Source organism: Ambystoma mexicanum, chromosome 10, assembly GCF_040938575.1.
Source record: "Ambystoma mexicanum isolate Mex_15411 chromosome 10, UKY_AmexF1_1, whole genome shotgun sequence".
NCBI classification, from domain to species: Eukaryota; Metazoa; Chordata; class Amphibia; order Caudata; family Ambystomatidae; genus Ambystoma; species Ambystoma mexicanum.
In genome coordinates, this window is record NC_090932.1 from 1,561,003,454 (window position 1) to 1,561,021,218 (window position 17,765).

At 46.0% G+C, this 17,765-nt stretch overlaps 2 protein-coding genes across 3 annotated transcripts in view; one reads left to right on the top strand and one right to left on the bottom strand.

The window, feature by feature from the left end:
• Positions 1-17,765, top strand: part of BCR (BCR activator of RhoGEF and GTPase) — a 684,728-nt gene that overhangs the window by 554,310 nt on the left and 112,653 nt on the right. The window lies entirely within an intron of this gene.
• The window catches only part of LOC138492584 (E3 SUMO-protein ligase ZBED1-like), a 417,476-nt gene continuing 410,204 nt past the window's right edge, over positions 10,494-17,765 (bottom strand). Inside the window, exon 4 of the transcript XR_011276226.1 lies at positions 10,494-11,990. The gene's annotated coding sequence lies outside the window, so the exon portion shown is untranslated. The remainder of the gene's footprint in view (positions 11,991-17,765) is intronic.

Consider the following 17,765-nt stretch of genomic DNA (forward strand, 5'->3'; position numbering starts at 1 on the left):
TTTCTGTTAGAATGGCGAGACAGTTCCTAGGGAAAGTAAGCCTTTGAGAATACTTATTTAAGAAGGAACACAGCTTATTCAAGGTAAGTAAATCCTATATATACTTTTCAGAATGGCCAAACATATCTAAGGTAAGTAATACCTTTTTGTAACTATTCACTCTTGAGAGTTTAAAGTTACCAACAAACTCTTTTACAAGTAAGTACACCTTTCAACACTTGTTCTACTTTTCAAGGCAGACCCTTTAAATTATCTAGCCCTTCCCAATTCTAGTACATGAGTTCTCTCAGAGGCGGAAGAGGGACGATAGTTATCTAGGAGCAAGCAGTAGGCAGGGTGAGATAGGGCTCAGTTGCAGGCAAAGTCAAAGTTCCTGAGGAAGACTGGGAAAACAAGTAATTAGTTCACTTTGAAAGTGAGTTAGGGTCCAGGGAGTTCACAGAAGACACCCTAGGAGGGGTTCCAGCAGTGGGCCTGGGTGAACTGGACGAGAGACTAGAGGTAAGTAACTACCCGAGCCAACACAGTACCCGTTGCATCAGAAAGACTTCAGGATATGCAGCCAAAAAAACGGTCGATGGATTCCTTTGTCTGGACGATAGGACCTTTGAAGGACTTTTGCAGCAGGGATCACGTAAGAAGGCAAGATTTTCTTTGCGGCTGGATGCGGCTCTGTGGATTTGGTGCCTTTTTCGGGGGCACAGAAGACAGAATATCGCTGGTGGGATTCTCGTCGGTCCAGCACTCTGATGAGGTGACTTTTCGGACTCAATTCATGTCTCTGGAGGTCCAGCGGGATGCCCACAAAGTCGCAGCAAGATTCACAATTCAGAAGACTGTGCACCGCACAATGGCTTGAGGTCCCAGTGTATTGGGGTATTGCAGCCCCAAGGTCGCAGCACGACGTGGGATGGCTCAAACTGCAGGTCTTCTTGAGTCTAGTGGGTCTCACCAGACTCTGGATCAGGGTCGTCCGTTTCACGAGGACCAGGTCGGTTGGAAGGAAGGGTAACAGCAGGTTCTGGTTACACAGCAGGCTGTCCAGTTGCTGGAAATCGCTACGGCCTTAGTTTCATCATCATCCCCTTCGTTTTCAGCTCCAGTGGCCGACTTGTCAGCAGCTTCCAGGTTCAGATTTTTTATCAAGAACTACAGCACAACCTCTGCATTCTCTCCCTGCATTTTACAGAAAGGGGCGGTCTGGCTCTCCATTCAGGACAGCCAGTCCCCCACTGGCAGTTGTTCCCTTTCAGGCAAGGTGGAAGACAAAGGGCTGCACACTTTTGGACTCCTCCCTCGCTTCCTGCCTTTCCAGACACTGGCAACTGTGCAGGGAATCCACAGGATTCCTGTCGAAGACAAAACAGCCACTGAGGTCGTTCCCGCCTAGAATGGCTGGGGAAGACCTCAAACAGCAAGCACACAAGAAATGGCGAAAAAAGGAGCCCACCATTTTAGAAAAATTGTGGGCTTTCTCTGCATTTCCGGGGGCTGAATTAACCGCCTGCGACTAATAGAGACTAAAATTCATAAAGGTAAAACCACTGCCACCAGCCATTCTTGTAAAACTCACAATTATTGTTACCAAGTAAGAAAGGGGATTCGCGGTTATTCCTCCATCACTCCACATAGGGTGGAGTGTGCTGGCTCATTATATAAAATGTAAAGGGTGGAGAAAATCCTTCGTGAACGAGAAATTAACAGGGTATACCAAAGCGGCAATCCAGCCTAAGCCCAAATTGGGTAGGAAACTATATCTTCAAACATACACTATGTAGAGACATAAACAGGTCACCCATAAAAAGAGTAAAAAACTAGGTGAGAGGGGCAAAAGATTCCCCTTAACCTTGGATAAGGTTAAATAGTTACCTAGTCAAAGCAAAATGTTCTGGGGTTGACGCAGGTCAGGAAGATTTATCATTGATATGAAAATCTTACCCAACACCTCCAAGACCTGCTGCTACCTTTTGGCCACGATCGAAGGTGTGTCTAACTCTACACCCTCCTACAAGATTGGCCCCAATTTAGCAGAACGTTTTTACAAGTTACAATCATAAATATTATCTGGAAAGCAGCCATCAGGGCCCACCCCCAATACTGTTAACTGTGCCAGCCATCCTCTCTGCCATTTTCCCATAAACCATTGACCAGCCGTTAAGTCTATGAAAAACCATTTCATGTTCTCAACCTATATCGATCCCACTTGACTGAACCCTAGCTACCACTTCTGGGATCACATATGTCATGCCCTTAACAACTCACTGTTCACAGGTGTGGGATGTTCTTACCCATGCATCCGAGCCCTACCTCAAAAACTGTGCAGTACTGACATGGAAAACATCATGATGGCCAGAGCTTCCCAGAAAATGCACAGGGAAATGCATGAAGAATAGGCTGCCACTCATTTTGCCAATGTTATGGGCACAGAAGGGCACTGCCTAAAACCACCATTGGACTACCCACACAGTAGTCTGAAACCATTGGGAATGGCAATGCTGATTGCCAAAAGCAACCTAGAATTGTGGGGAATTCATTTTCTTAAATCCCAAAAAGGGGTGCAGTACCAGTACTCACCACTATCAGAAAGCCGGCGTTTTAAAACCACCAGATTTTTTTTTATATGTGTAAAACTGAATAGATGAACCCAAAGCATGCCAAAGAAAGACTTACTGAGAGGTGGATACAATCTAAAGTTATATTCTGAAGTGAGTATACTTACTCGTTACTCGGATTACGCGGACGAACAGTGCCGCAAAGTTTGTGCATAAGCACCATCATCATCCTCAACACTGTCCGTGAGAGGCAGGCTTCCCTGAACTCTGGCAGCTCGGTGATGCATTGCGGACTTGGCTCGCCTTCCGAAATGTAGGCCAAGCACCCGGAATTTTCACGGCAGCAGCAGTTCTCCTCCTCAGTTGGCATTAGCTCGCACCGATTGCACGTGCACCAGGTGGAGACGCCGTCCATGCGACATGGTCCAGGCTCTTCATCCGTTGACTGGTCCTCCCAACTGCCGTCCGAATCCCCATCGTTTTCGCGTGCTTGCCTTTCCAGTAGTTCTTCCTCGGTGTACTCGGGCTCGTACATATACGGCATTATTGTAGCCATTGTGTGGTAAAGAAAGTAAAATAATTTATAGCGGTGGTACTGGTATCTGTTCACACGGGCTACAATCAACGAAGGTAGCTGACCAGAGCACAGAAACGAGTCACAGAATACTCAAAGTAACACAGCGAGAGTAATGGAATCGAAAATCTGCTGCTGTGTGTTGTGAAACGGTGTGTTTATACTTATTGAGGAAAGAGGCGTCCTGCCGTTTCCATGGCGACACTTCATTAGCTGAGGCGCAGCGATTGTTGACACGAAACGTGCTTTGGCGTTGGGAAATGGGCGGTACGCGTCTGCTGATGTCAGGCTCAGGGGCGGGGGATTTGATTTAGTGCCGCAAAAGCAGGTGAGCCAGGGCGATGCGGCAAGTGATAGGATTATCATAAAATGGCGGCTGATTTCGAGTGCGTTAATGGACGAAAAGTCGGGTAAGGTCCATAGGAAAGTTTTCTACGATCTACCGAGTTATGCTTAAAAACACATGGCCGAACCGTAGGGACAATAAAAAAAAAGTCCCGGAACTCTCCTTTAAGTAAATTTGGACTGAAAGACACTAAAAACCTAAATGTTTAAAAGAAATGAGTGACCTACTTTTGAGTGTCACATAGGTTGCAATTGTTTAAATGTCATAGTTTTAAACTTAGAATCAGCATTCTAGCTGCATATGTAAAAATGGTTCATTTTATTTGAATGCAAAAAACTGGGGAACAAAAGTGACATTAGCTGGGGCCTGGCTTAAGGAACTGAATTCTGCCCAACAGCTACCCCCGACAGGAGTTGAGACTTGCACAACAGCTGTGTTCCCAGGCCTATCTGCCTTTTGCTGCTCCCACCAAAAGGGATATGACACTTCCCTGATTGAATTACCTGGGCTCTGCAGGAAATTGAACAAAGCCCTGTCCTGGCTCAGGCAAATGTTTTATTATGGGGGCCGTAAAAAGTGGCCTCCTCCTGGAAGTAAAGGGGAGGAGCACTGCCTGTGAGAGCAAGCTGGCTTGGCAGAACTGGAAAAACCAGAAATTCAACCTTGTGCTGGGGGGAAACCACACCCCTGTAGCCAGAATATGGTTTTAGAAAAAGATGAATAACTCATAGTACGGACTTGTCATAATTATTTAAATGATACCATAATTCTTGTGATTTTTCTGCCCACATTTTAAGAGGTTTTTAGAACCGGTGGCATGATCTGGGGGCAAACTAGCAGTTAAGAGGGTATTACTTAAAATGTATGCATGTTAAAAATCTGACACTTCATCAATTAATGTCCATACTCCTTGCGCACATGTGTGTAAATTTGGGTTAATGTCCGATATTGCGAAACCAGTTAAAAAGTGAAATATGTGCCGTTTTTGAACCCAAGCCCCCAGGAAGAGCAGATTTGGACAGGGTATACCTCCTGTGATATGTGATGGGTGCATGTAATTTTAAACAAATGTGTACCTGTGCAAATATGTCTTTTGGATCAAATATAGATTGTGTGTAAAGTTGACAGGGGTGGGTTCTCTGTATCATAAACAGACCTCATCATGATGACACTTCATTTCATTCCCCCAATCAAGTGGAAGAGGATGAAGTGGCCAATGACAAGTGGAGAGGGGTAGAGCCTAGTGATGCTGCACACACACCCATTTTCAAAACACATAAAAGCAGACAGACAGGACAGATAGGGACATTCCATTCCATTTGCTGCAACGCGCTCTGCCGGACCATACAACATCCAGAGATCCAGACTTCAAATCCATCAATCTCCAGAATCCAGAGAGGCTAGACCAGAGAGAGAGAGCTGACCCAGATCACTGTGAAGTGTAGAGACCAGACCAGAGTCCAGTCTAAAACCTGACCAGATCCGTGGCGAGGCCCAGTTAATTCAAGAATATAGTGTGAGTACCTAGCAGAACTGTGCAGAACCAATCTTCTAGTTAAAATAATATAATTCAATCTATTTTAATCTAAGTAGAACTGCCTCCTAACTGTCACCTGTCATTTGCAAAGCTGTCACCTGTCATTTCTAGTTGCTAGCTATCATTTGTCACTTTGAACTTTAAAATTTCAAATCTGAAAAACGACCTTTATTTAATCGTTCATAACTCCGTAACCGTTTGTGCTAGAGACTTGCAGTAACTTTCCTCTGAAAGCTGGGAATCGTGGCTTTTCTACGAACCTAGAACCGCATTCCTACCCCCGATACTTTTGCTGCAATTTGCAAATTTCTCAACGTGTGAAAACAGCAGTTTTCTTGCTTTCAGTTGCCAAAAATTCGTTTAACCTGCTAGTTACTCCTAGATCCTTGCTAAAGTGAGCCTGGACTAATATTAACTTGATACCACTCACCCTGAACCTCTAGAGGGAATTAAAAGCATTTTAGCATATTTTTCACTTCATTGCCAGCACATATAAAAGCATCTTGGGCCTGTGTTTCTAAACTTCTGTAGTCTAAGCTTGCTGGGGGGAACTGAATTACATTTGATTGCATTTCTGAGAACTGTGTGCTTTCCTTCCATTTCCTTGCATTGCATAAAAGGGGGGGGTGAATTGCCAGAGAAAAGTGATTACATTGTTTTGTTGAAATCATATTGAGTATTTTCTGTATTGCATTTTCATTCAACATTACATCCATCTGAACTTATATAAAGCATTCTCTACCACCTTATTCTTCTGTTCCTATTCACAAGTGTGCTAGTGCCAGACTATCCATTATTGATAACTGATCAGATTAAGTGTGATATTCAATTATTAAATTATTATAAAGTGTGATATATATATCTATTGTTTAAATTATCAAATAAACCTTTTAACTTGCAAAACAGAACTACTTCTTGGCTCAGCGGGGTCAGGAGGATTCCAAGAGAGGGGTGTTATATAGGGGTAGTCATCCAGAACGCATGAACTGGACATAAAGACATATCAATAAGGGTTTCCATTCAGTATCCCAGACTAGGCATTGACTTAGCTGTAGTGTTGAATTGAATCCTCTTACAAATGCCAGTTTCTACCTAGTCTCTATTGAGAAGTGCCCCTGATGTGAAACAAGACTATCCCTTGCCAGGGGTGTTGCTAGGTCTGGAAAAGATCCGGGGCTACGCTAATGTCGGAACTGTCAAGACTCGGGGCGAGCTAGCATTTTGATTGTAGCCCCTGAGCTTCTATCCGGGGCTGCAACCAAAAGACCTGGGGCTATAGCCCCCTCAGACCCCCTCACCCCCCACGCCCACCCTCAACAACGCCTCTGATCCCTTGATCTCTCCAACTAGAGCACATAAGACCCGTACCTAACCAGCACTTTCCAATGGTAGCTCAGGGGAAATCGGCCATATAAGCATTTGAAAGACTGGACTTTGAAGCTGTTTCTTAGACATTTGTTATTGCAAACGTTTCATGGAGTGGCACATACGTGGGGATGAAGTTCTTTCAAGTGTAGATGATTCATGTACATTTTATGTACACATTTAGTATCTAAGGCTTCTTGTATGTCCATACCATGCTTACAGTTGTTTGCAGTGTCTGCAAAGGGGAACCAGATTCATAAGCTTGCTGTCTTAACTCCCCTATCTCCCAGCTGAGCTACTTTGAAGAGCATTGTTGGACAGTGTGCAAAGGCAGAGGTTTTCATTTACTTTGTTTTCACTGCATTTCTTGCTGCGACCTCTAAACAACAAGCAATTCTGTTTGTCCAGAGCAGAGTCAGGAATTTCAGTCCTAAGAAGTGGAGATCTGTATTTGGAAGACTAAACTTTGAGGCTGTTTCTGGACATTTACTAGTGCAAACGTTTCATGGTTGTTTGCACTTAAGTGCAGCATTTGTACCTAGCGGGAATCCTGATGAAGATGAAGTTCCTTCGAGTGTAAATTATTCATGTACAGTCCTGGAAAAACGGAGAAACGGGATGCCCAGCCAATATGCCGTCTTCAAGGAGCATTTATTTACTGATCACTAAACCTGCTTCTCATTGTCTGAGAAAATGCAGACCAGCAGCTTGTGGAGACATGTCTCATGTTGACATGAGTTCTTTTCCACACTGTTTGGGGAAGATTCTTTTGTGTGCATTTTTCCAAATTTTCTGCTAGTCTTTTCCCTTTTGAGTCCTAATTTGGAGCCCCTTTCAGGATAAAAAGGCTCTTGGTGTGTGCCTTAGAGGTCCTTTGTCGCATGGTCACGGTACACCATGTACCCTGTTTTTCCCTTTGTGAGTACTCTCATACACTGGCTGCGAGTGTCCCACTGAGCGCTGGCAGATTACATAATTGCAGTTTGGGTACAGGCTTTCTGCCATGGGTGGTGCTACAGACAGTGTTCAATTCCAGTATGGTGTATTGCAGCTAGATCTGCTTGTGAGGGCGATAGTGAAACAAATGGCGATCTGCTCGAGACTTTCCTCACCTGATCTGGTTGTCCCTGCAAGGACTTTAATAGATTAAGCAGATGTGAGACAAGAAAGCAATGGTAACCCAACCGAGTCGTAGACAAAGCTACTAAAGAACTTGAGGAGAACCATCTCCAGTTCCAGAAGCACCTCAAAACATTTCTCTTTGCTTCTGCTTTTTCTCCTCCTCTCCCCTGCTGAACCCCTGGCTGAAACTTCACTGGTTACTTGGCCCCCCGCTGATCTCGGGCCTAGGTCCCCTCCACCGCCAGTCGCTCTCCTGCACTGCCTTCCTGGCAACTCCTGCACTCTGGACTCCCGCTGTATCCCTTCAGTCCCTCTACCAGCACTTGACACCGGATGTCTGCACTTACCTTTGCACTTGCCACCAGCTGGCCATACTTACTATGTTATTAGTCTATTATCCCGTGTACTGCACTCGCCACTCCCCCTCTCCCTTGCACTTTCCCCCTTCCCCTTCCCATGCACTGGCGCGATCTGAATGACACCTTGCCTAGAAGGATCGCTGTTTGTCTTCCCTCTGTTCCCTCTCCCTTGCATCGTTGCGCCTTGAAACACTTGTGTATAGGCGCGTTATAAATGCCATATCATATCTAAAGGAGGAAAATTCACTAGGGAGTGGAGGGTTGACAGTGGAAGAGAAAGCCAAGTGGAGTGGAGGAGAACCCGTGAGAGAGCAGAAGAGTGACAAAGAAAATGAATGCCAGAGAAAGTGGAGAGGAGAGGCACTCGCTACAGAGCAGATGGCTGACCGAGGAAGAGAACACCAGAGAGAGTGAAGAAAAGTATTTGAAGGAGACTTGAAGAGTAACAGAGAAAGAGAAATCCAGAAGTAGCAGAGGCCAAATGGAGGGGAGAGGAGGAGAATCTGGGGGAAAAAAGACCAGGATACTTCACAAAAAAAAGCGAGGAAGAAAAGGTGGAGATAGAAGTGGAGAGAAAAGGATGTAAGAGAATGGTAGGGGAGAGGAGAGATGGAGGTGCATTGCAAGACGCCAAGGAGGCAGAGAATGACCTGCGAGAGTGAGAGCAAAAAGAGGATCGGGAAAGAAGAGAAGGGCAGATAGACCAGGAAATGGAGAGGAAGTTGCTAACAAAGAAGAGAAATGGAACAAATGGAAGAGAGGTCGTTGTACAGAGATCGTAAGAGGAGGAGAATAATGGAAAGGAAATGAAGAAAGAAAGGTGGGGGAAGAGAGGAACATGCACACTGAGGGAGCTGCGCAGAAGAGCACCCGGAGAGAAAGACGGGCCTGAAGCACAAAAGGAAACCAAAACCCACACCTAGCAGGAGAAATGATTGTGTGGTTACGAGAAGAAACTGAGAACCACAGAGCAGAAGTACGCAGCATGAAAATAGCTTCAAGTCCAAAGGAGGTGGCTTTCAGATAGCTGAAAACGTGTTGGATCCAAAGGCTATTGCACGAGCTGTTGGTAAAGCCAAGGCAGGGACCAGCCAATGGAGTATTTTCCGCGGACTTCCGTATTTTTTATACGAGGCGTCAAAAACCTGTATGAACGAGTGACATCATACTGAGGGTTCGCATGTTTGGGGGTCCAGGAACAAAACCAGTCCCAAACCATTCCAATTCTACCACAGTGTTCTGCGAATCCCTAGTCCACGTGAAAGTACATAGCTCTCTTCATGGAGGTGTTCCTTACAACTTGGATGTTGCTGGCTAATTTGAAGCAGTGGAGCAGAGAGCCCACTCGGGAGGATTCGGAGGGTGAATGGTTGGAGAGTGAGGACTACGTGGCTGCTGCTCCTGGGGGCCTGTTTTGAGCTCTACCTTTGTATCCGATATTACAACATAAAGCCTCAGTTGTGACCTGTTTGCAAGTCTGACTGATATTTTCAGTACCATAACACACAGATTGTCAAGCACGTGTAGTATATGCCACAAGTTAAAAACGTTTGCTTTTCATTCCTTCACCTTTTTGAACATGCTGCCACGCCCTGGGCTGGATCAGCTGATCACTTTCATGGAAGAAAGACTCTTGTATACCCTCTGCGCATTCCCCTGCTGAGTCTGATTTATCCCATCTGCAACACTTGGTTAAGTGTATGCGGAGCAGCAACCATGGATGGACATTGCTTTATGGGACCCACTAACATGTTCAATGCTATTTTTGCTAACCAAAAAAGTGTACCTTTAGTGTTCGGCCACCGCTACCCATGGTAGGCTGCAGGAGACACTTGGTAGTTACTGTGAGCTTGCTTAGGTCAGAGTGGGGACCTTGGAGCGGGGCATTCTTCTTTGGTGGAATTACAGACCTTTCACATGTACGTCATACTACGATACGTATCTATTTACTCTGCCTAAAACTGCTTTCATACTTTGTTGCTAAGAGTTAATACTATGCTGTACTGTTCAAGTAGAGTATGGGAGCAGCTGCGCCATGGAAAAAGCTGGTTCATTTGGTCACTGACGTGTTACCACAGTATCGCCCCACCGCATAGGAGGGATTTGCCACCTTTTGTGCCTACAAAAAGAAGTACACATTTCCTGCAGTTGACTGATCTGTTGTGGTAGCTTCGTTATGGAAGGACGTGTTGCAGCACTTGTCATTCCAATTTTTATTGAACACTGCACAAAGACCATAAGCTTTATCTGCAGACAAGACGCAGCTGCTATTGCCTTCTCTGTAGACGGCAAGACACTGCATAACCTTGTGGAACACACGTCCCAGAAGCCAACAGCACCTCAAGGCAATACCAGCGGCGCTTATGCGCTATTCAAAGGAACATAGTTGCCATTATGCAACCGCCATGTTGAAATCGGGAGTTCTTCCAAAGCACAAAAACGAAAGTGTGGTGAGGCAGAGAAAACCTAGCTCCTTGTTCTCTTCCCTACCTCCCCTTTCAATATGTGAAAACAATTTGGTCATGTGGTCAGTGAGTAGTAAAGCTACAGTAAGACCTCTCTGATTCTGCCTCCAAATACTTTCTGCCCACCCTTTCAACCCCCCACCCCCTCTCACCCCATTAGTAAATTGAGAGCCTTTTCTTGACTTCAAACATGTTTGTGGTTTCATCCCAAATCACAGAAATGGAAGGAAAATATTTTCGAAAAGTAGAATCGTGTACTAGTTGTGTTACCAGCAATAATATGGGACATTTCCTGTTCTTTTGCAGTTTTTCTTTTGTTGCTGCACTGCCGGTGATTATTCTCAGAGGCCATGAGGAATGGGTTACATTATTATTTTTATGGGCCATTTTCGTTCAGTTCTGGTGCTCCATGTCATTATTGCCGCTCGTGCGATCTGTTTATAACTTTTGGCCGTATTCTGCCTCCCATCAATTTCCATTCCTGGTTGTGCCCTTGGAGTGCTGCCTTTTTACTGCTTGAGTTTCCATCCACCCCAGTTCTTGGCGGAGTTCCGCCATGGAGACACTCGGAAAGCTCTGGTCCATCCAGAACTCTCCCAGGCCTCCTGTTTTTGTGGATAACAGGAAGTTGCACACGGAAGTGAACTCCTCGTTAACATGAAGATGTTTATTAATATTTTTAGTGAGTTAAACAAATGCAATTAAAAGTGGAGTTAATGCTGGAGACAGGTGGCTAACCTCTATCCCTATATCAGATGGTTTGCATGGGGTTGACACATAACAGAAAACGTGGTTTGTCTAGAAGGCTTAATCTTATGAGTGACTAGGTCTCAAAGATGGGTAATTTGTCACCGAGGTTTTCTGGATAATGACTGATTTTAGAGAAGGCAGAGAGTCCTATAGATCCTGGAAAAGCCAGACTGGCCAAGTTAGGAATGTTCTTGGAAAAAGGTACATTGTAGGGACATGATGGTTCAGGCAAAGGCTGATTTAAACGAAGGGGAATCCTGGAGAAAACTATTTGTGGAGAAGGACATGGCTCCTGTAGAAGGCAGTTGAAATGGGCTAGTTCTGGAGTCGGACTGTCCCTGAAGGACTGATTATGGAAAAGAAGGGTCATGAAAACTCTTGATTCTGAACAAGGCAGGGCCTCTGAGTAGGACTGGTCTGGAGAAGGGGGTGGTTCTGGAAAATGCTGTTTCTAAAGAACCAGTGATCTGGGGGAAGACAGTCCTGAAGAGGTGTATGGGGAAAGTTTCTTTTGTTTGGGGAAGTGAATATTCTGGAGAAGGCTCAGTATGAAGTTGTAGAGCTGAGTTGATTCTGGAGAAAACCTAGTTCTGCAGAGGGTCTTGTTATGACGATGAGCTGCTCCGGGCAAAGGCAGATTTTGAAGTACCCAGGTCCTGAAGAAGGGGTGCTTTTTGTTACTGCTCGGTGGAATGGCTGGTTCTGGAGAAAAGGCAGCCTTTAAGAAGCTGTACTTCTGAGTAAAGGGCAGTCTATGATATGGTGGCTCTGGAAACATTTGGCTTTGTAGAAGAGGTGTTCTTGGAGATGTTCAGATGAAGATATTTTGCCACATATTTTGTATTTATTTGAAAATCAGAGATGTCACTTTCGATCAGAAATGTCTTTACAGATGATGGATGCATTCCCAGGAAGAGTGCCTGTGCAGTAGCATAAAAAGAACAACAACCGGTCAGACTGTTTGAGGGTGTAAAAACACTGTGGCATAGACCAGAGACAAAACGACAAAAACAAATATATGTAAGAAATTGATGACTTCCAAAGGGAACATTATCCTGAGGTGGCAAGTGATTAAGACTAAAGAGGAGTACTGTATACATATACAAAATTACATTAAGCATCACTGGAGAGAGAGGTGGTGTCGGGTAAGGTGGAAGTAAGAGTGTGAAAGGGGAGCTCTCTTTTTAGCACATAGGTGAAGTTTAAGATGAGCTTTGAAGAGATACACAGTTGGGCTGGTTTTGATTGTAATAGGCAGCGGTTTATAGTGGTGCAGCGCGTTTAGGGAGAAAGTGACAGTGAGAAGACACATGGGCAAGCACGGGACAGTGAGGTTGAGTACAGAGGAAGAACAGAGGGAACAAGATGGTGTGTAAACAGAGATACATTCAAACAGATACTGAGGAGCACAACCATTGTTTCTTTTTCCATTCACTTAAATATTATTATTATTATTATTATTTCTATTAGAAGTCTCATTATGAGTAAAAAGGAGAACCCCCACCAAACCAATTTGTGCGAGAGCCGAATATCGCTGGAGAAATTCAATGTTTCCACAAGATCTCATGAAGCCTGCCAGCAGCCCAAAGTCGCACCCAAACCCTGAGAGAGTCAAGTATGGATGTGTGTCCTTGCCATCTGGCAATGGTGTGGAAGCCCCGCCTTTTTTTTCTTCTTTCGTAACTGATAAAATTATACCGGTAATTCTATCAAAGAAAGGGTAGCCTGTTAACCAGCCCTCACCTTTCATAAACTCCTTCACAAATTCTAACATTCTTGACTCGGCCATATCAAAAATATGACATTGAGTGTAAGATATCACACAGTAGAGAGAAGTTTGCATCTGTTGTGGGCGGATGTTCTATTTGTAGTCTTCTTCCTGCACACGGTTTGCTTGCTTCTGTGTGTGGAAATTATAATGCCTGGAGAACAGGAAGCGGGTCGGGTACTGGAAAATGTGAGTGGTTAGTAGAAATGGACCGACTTTCCAAATGTTGAGAAGGTTAATAGGAATAGCAGATGCAGTGGTAGTGATGAATTGTTGCATTATGAGGTTGCTATCAAAGAGGCCCCAAGGTTGCAAGCCTTGGGCAAGGAAGCAATGTCAGCCAGGAAGGAGATAGCAGAGGGGAAGGAAGGGATGTAGTTGGAAGTATGTCTTGACACGAATGCTGCTTTATAGTGTGGGGTGAATATAGCCTTATAGGGCGTAAGTGGCCAGGAGAGGGTACCTGATTGGCATGGGAGGCAGGGGCGGGGGTAGTGGCTGGGGCTGGGGTTGGTTCTTCACAGGAGGCAAAGATCAGGGCTGGAGGTCCATAGAATTCAAGGGTAAGGGTTAGAACTCCACAGAGGCAGGTATGGGGGTTGGTGCCCCACGGGAAGCAGGGTTGGTGACTCACGGAAGGCAGATGTCAAGGTAGGCCCTCCACATTAGGCAGGGGCCAGGCTTACAGTTGCACTGGGCAAAGGCGCCTACGTATATGGGGCTCTACATGAAGCATGGGGCAGGTCAGGGGGTGAATTGCCACATTAATCAGGGGCTAGGGAGATACCGCCATATAAGACAGAGGCAAAGGAGGTAGTTCCACAGACGGCCGGGTCCAGACTTGGATTTCCACTTTAATCAGGGTGCAGGTGTAGGGGCCAAGTGGCAGGTTATCATGTTCACAGGAGGCGTCGGCCAGGGATTTCACTCCACAGAATGTTGGGCGAAGGGATGTGCATCGCGACTGAAATAGCAAGTGTGTGTGTTTGGGTTGCAGCAGAGGAAGTGGACATGCACCGCAACATTGATAGCTTGTTTAAAGAAGAGGGCACGTGGCAGCCTGCCCTTTTGAAGGTATATCGGTGCAGGTGCCATTGGAAGATAAGTTGACTGTACAGCTCCACAGGGGACTATCAGGAATGCATCCATGAGATGTGCTCGGCTGTGTTTTTTCCTTCATGTTTTTCCGAACATGGACAAAGGAAGGAAGTCTGTGAAATCAAAATGTGTTTGCCACAGAGGAATGTCCAGGGAGAGGTGCCAGCTTTTTATCACCCCTTTAGAAAAGGCATTCTGTCAAAACAGCATAACATGCTTTATCAGTGCAATATTGAGAGCGTGTAGAAATGCACTCTGAACTTGGGCATCCTGAATCTGAGCACCGTTGCCTAGGGCATTGCACTGTGATGGGCTGAATCGTATAACCCAGTTGCCTGTCTCGAGTGCTATTACCGCATTCTTTTTGTTTCCTTCAACATTGTACTTTATTACATTTTGCAATTAAAGAAAGGTGGGTGTACAAACAAAACCATCAAGCCAAATAGGCCCGTATAATAACCAACATCCATGATATCCCCACCTTCCAACTTTAACCCGCCCCTCCCCCTCTCCAGACTTAACGAGCAATTTAAATGTGAATCCCACAATCAGCATAAAATAGTCACAAAAAGTCATTCTATTTACCCTATTTCCCAAAATAACGAATCCACCCTGCCTCGATACTTTCCTTAGACTCATCAAGCAAGTGAGTCAAATACTCCATGGAGTATAGATTGCTGACTTTCAGGAGCCACTCCAGCTTCATTGGCACCAGTGACTTCTTCCACTGCTATTGCACACAGCCTCTGGCTGCCACCAACAGATCATGGGACATGTGGGTTACCCCCTGACTTTCCCAGCTTGCCTCTTCAACTCCCAAAAGTGCCAACAATGGGGACTGACCCCCGACCACTTCATAAGTTCCCTTATCCACAACAAGACATCCTGCTAATATTTTTGCATTTTCTCACATCAGACTTGGCAAAGCCACATTTCCAACTTATTAACCCTGTGTACATTTTAGCCAATTTGACCGGCTAATGCCACCTGTGGAGCAGTTTAACGGCCAGCCCTGTATATTGGAGGGATACTGTAGAGTGGGACACTTTTTACAACAGATGGTGGACCAAAGCCGGTTTGATATGTCCCTACCGAGATCCACCTCCCAATTTGTCTGTGCTGTAATTATATCGGGCGGTTCTGCCAAAAGCAATTCCTTATACAGTCTGGCTATAAATCCCCTAGAGCCCGTCCTCCAGATCAGAATGCTTTCGCAGGGAGTCGATTCCCTCCATAGATGATCCCCTCACCACAAATCATTAAGTGCAACCTTCAGCTGTTCATATCGAAAAACAATGAGATACTACCAATGTTAAGGCCCTCCTGCAGCCACCCTAAGGGTAGAAAATGTCCCCTTTCACCACATCTGTCCTGGTTTATCCAGGCCTGCCTCGAACCACCCTTGGAATCAGAGAGGCTCATTGAAGATGTATGTCCCTTATTGGGGGGGCTCAGATGCAGCTTATTGGGGAAGGCCACGTTGTGCGCCTTATATTACTCCCCTCTTTCTACACCATCCACAACACCGCTAAAACCAGATGTTCCACAACCCGCTTCAGTATTTTCGACCTGGGGGCCCACAACCACTCACCGAGAGAGAGTCACTCAATAGTCATCCATTGTTTGGGCATTAGGGGGTCGATATGATCCACTACTATCCGAATTGGACTGCCTTGTAATACCTACCTGGCCCCGGGAAGCCGACCATCCCTTCCTCTCTGGGCAATATAAGAGTATTATTCTCAGTCCTCGACCTCGCTCCCTTCCAAAGAAACCTTAAGAAAGCCTGGTGTACCCGTAGTAGGAAGTCTGGGGGCGCCACCATCGGGAGCATCTGAAATAAAAATGTCAGTAGTAACATCTTAATACAATTCAATATGGCCATCCATGAGAGCGTTATTCAGGTCTCCGTGGACCTTGTCCTATAAGGGCAAATAGTTGGCTTCAAATATATTGTACCGCCTCTGCAGGATATACACCTGTAGAGACCGAAACTTTTCCTCGTTAACAACAAAAAGTAGATTTCGCACATAGTTTAGATCTGCACTACCGGGAAGACCAGATTTATTTTGAACCCAGAAAGTCTACCTTACGTTTCCAGCCCCCGCAGGAGAGAAGGCAGTGAGTTCTGCAGTTGCTTCACATATAGTAATGCGTCGTCTACGAACAGGCTCAATTTATAGGCTCAGCCTTGAATCTCCACCCACCTAATGTACGTTCCCGCTGACACTGTCCACCTGTGGCTCCATCACCAATGCATACAATATTGACAATGGACACCCTTGTCTGGTGCCTCTTTGCAGGGCAAAAGAGGACTCCTCCCCATTCACCTCGCCTCTTGCAGAGGGGCTCGAGGACAGCGTTGCCAACCATCCCATCCATTTCCTTCCCATACCAGCTTTACGCAGCACTGCCCTGAGAAACACCCAATCCACCTGGTCCAGAGCCACCTCACGTGACACCAACAGGCCCAACGTTTTCTGCAGTTTATCCGACCCCGGTCTGTTTCTCGCGAAGCCCGCTTGATCCGGCTGGGCCACTTTAGGAAGTGCAGTGTCCAATCTAGACGCAAGGATCCTAGTACAAATATTTGCATCAACATTCAATAACTGGATGGGCCTATACGCTGAGAATTGGGTTTGATCCTGCCCCCTCCTTTGGGATTACTGTAATGGGGGCCCCCATAAAAAAGGGGGTTTTCACCCCCAACATCTAAAGGGGGACTTAGCAGCCTCCCACACATGCTCAAGATGAACTTTCCCTGTATCATTCATTGCAAAAAACCTTCAATCTTCCATTAGATGAAGCCCCTAAACACCCTATCACTAAACAGGGAGTCATTAAACCGCCACCGAGAATGGGTCTTCCCTCGTCCTTCCTTTTTCCCTAGCTAGTGTCATAAGCACCATACGATCCGACCAAGCTAGCGGTTCCACCTGAACAGCCTGTACCAATCGAGAGCACACGCTAGAGCAGTGGTCTTCAAACTTTTTTGGCTCGGGCCCCCCCTGAGCCAGGTTTGGGCAGGCCGGGCCCCCCTAAAAGTCCCGGATGGACAGTATGTAGAAATCGCTATGAACTTTTGCGTGTCGTCACCGCACCCTACTCCCAATACAGACCCTGGGCTCTCCCCCACCATACTCCCACCACTTTCCCAGTGCTGCCGCCCATCCTGCTCCAACCAGAGTCCCATAACACAAGCATACACACATCCATACACATTTAAATAAAAAATAAATCGCCATGAACTTACCTTCTGCAGGGGCCTGCGCATGGTTGCTAAAATGCCCCGCTCCAGGTTGCTCTGCCTGTATGTGCGAGGAGGCGCAGGAGCACCCCCTCGCACATACATACATGCATTGCCCCAGCCAGCATTTCCAATGAGCTATGCAAGGCTGGCGAAGCAAAACACCCCCAACGTTGCATGGCTCAGTGATCATGTGCGGCTGGGGAAATGAACTGCCAAAGGCAAACAGTGTTTCCCTTTGACAGTTCAGCCAGCCAGGGAGCACTCCCTCAGCTGGAAAAAACAGCTGAGGGAGTGCTCAGTGTTTCACTGGGCTGGCTCCTCGGCTCCTCCATAATGGGTGAGGTGGCCAGTGGGTGGACGCCCCCTCACCCATTATGGATGAGTCGGCAGGCTTGGGCTGGCCCATAGGGCAATAGGGCGATGACTGTACCAAAAATGCAAAATGCTAGTGTAGGCCAATCAAAATGGGCCACTTTTTTGGCCAGTTTGAGGAGTTGCTTCACTATGCAGCTAGTAGTTTTGACCATTGTTGTTGAATAAATATTCTTTAAATATCACAATTTGTTTACATTTGAATAA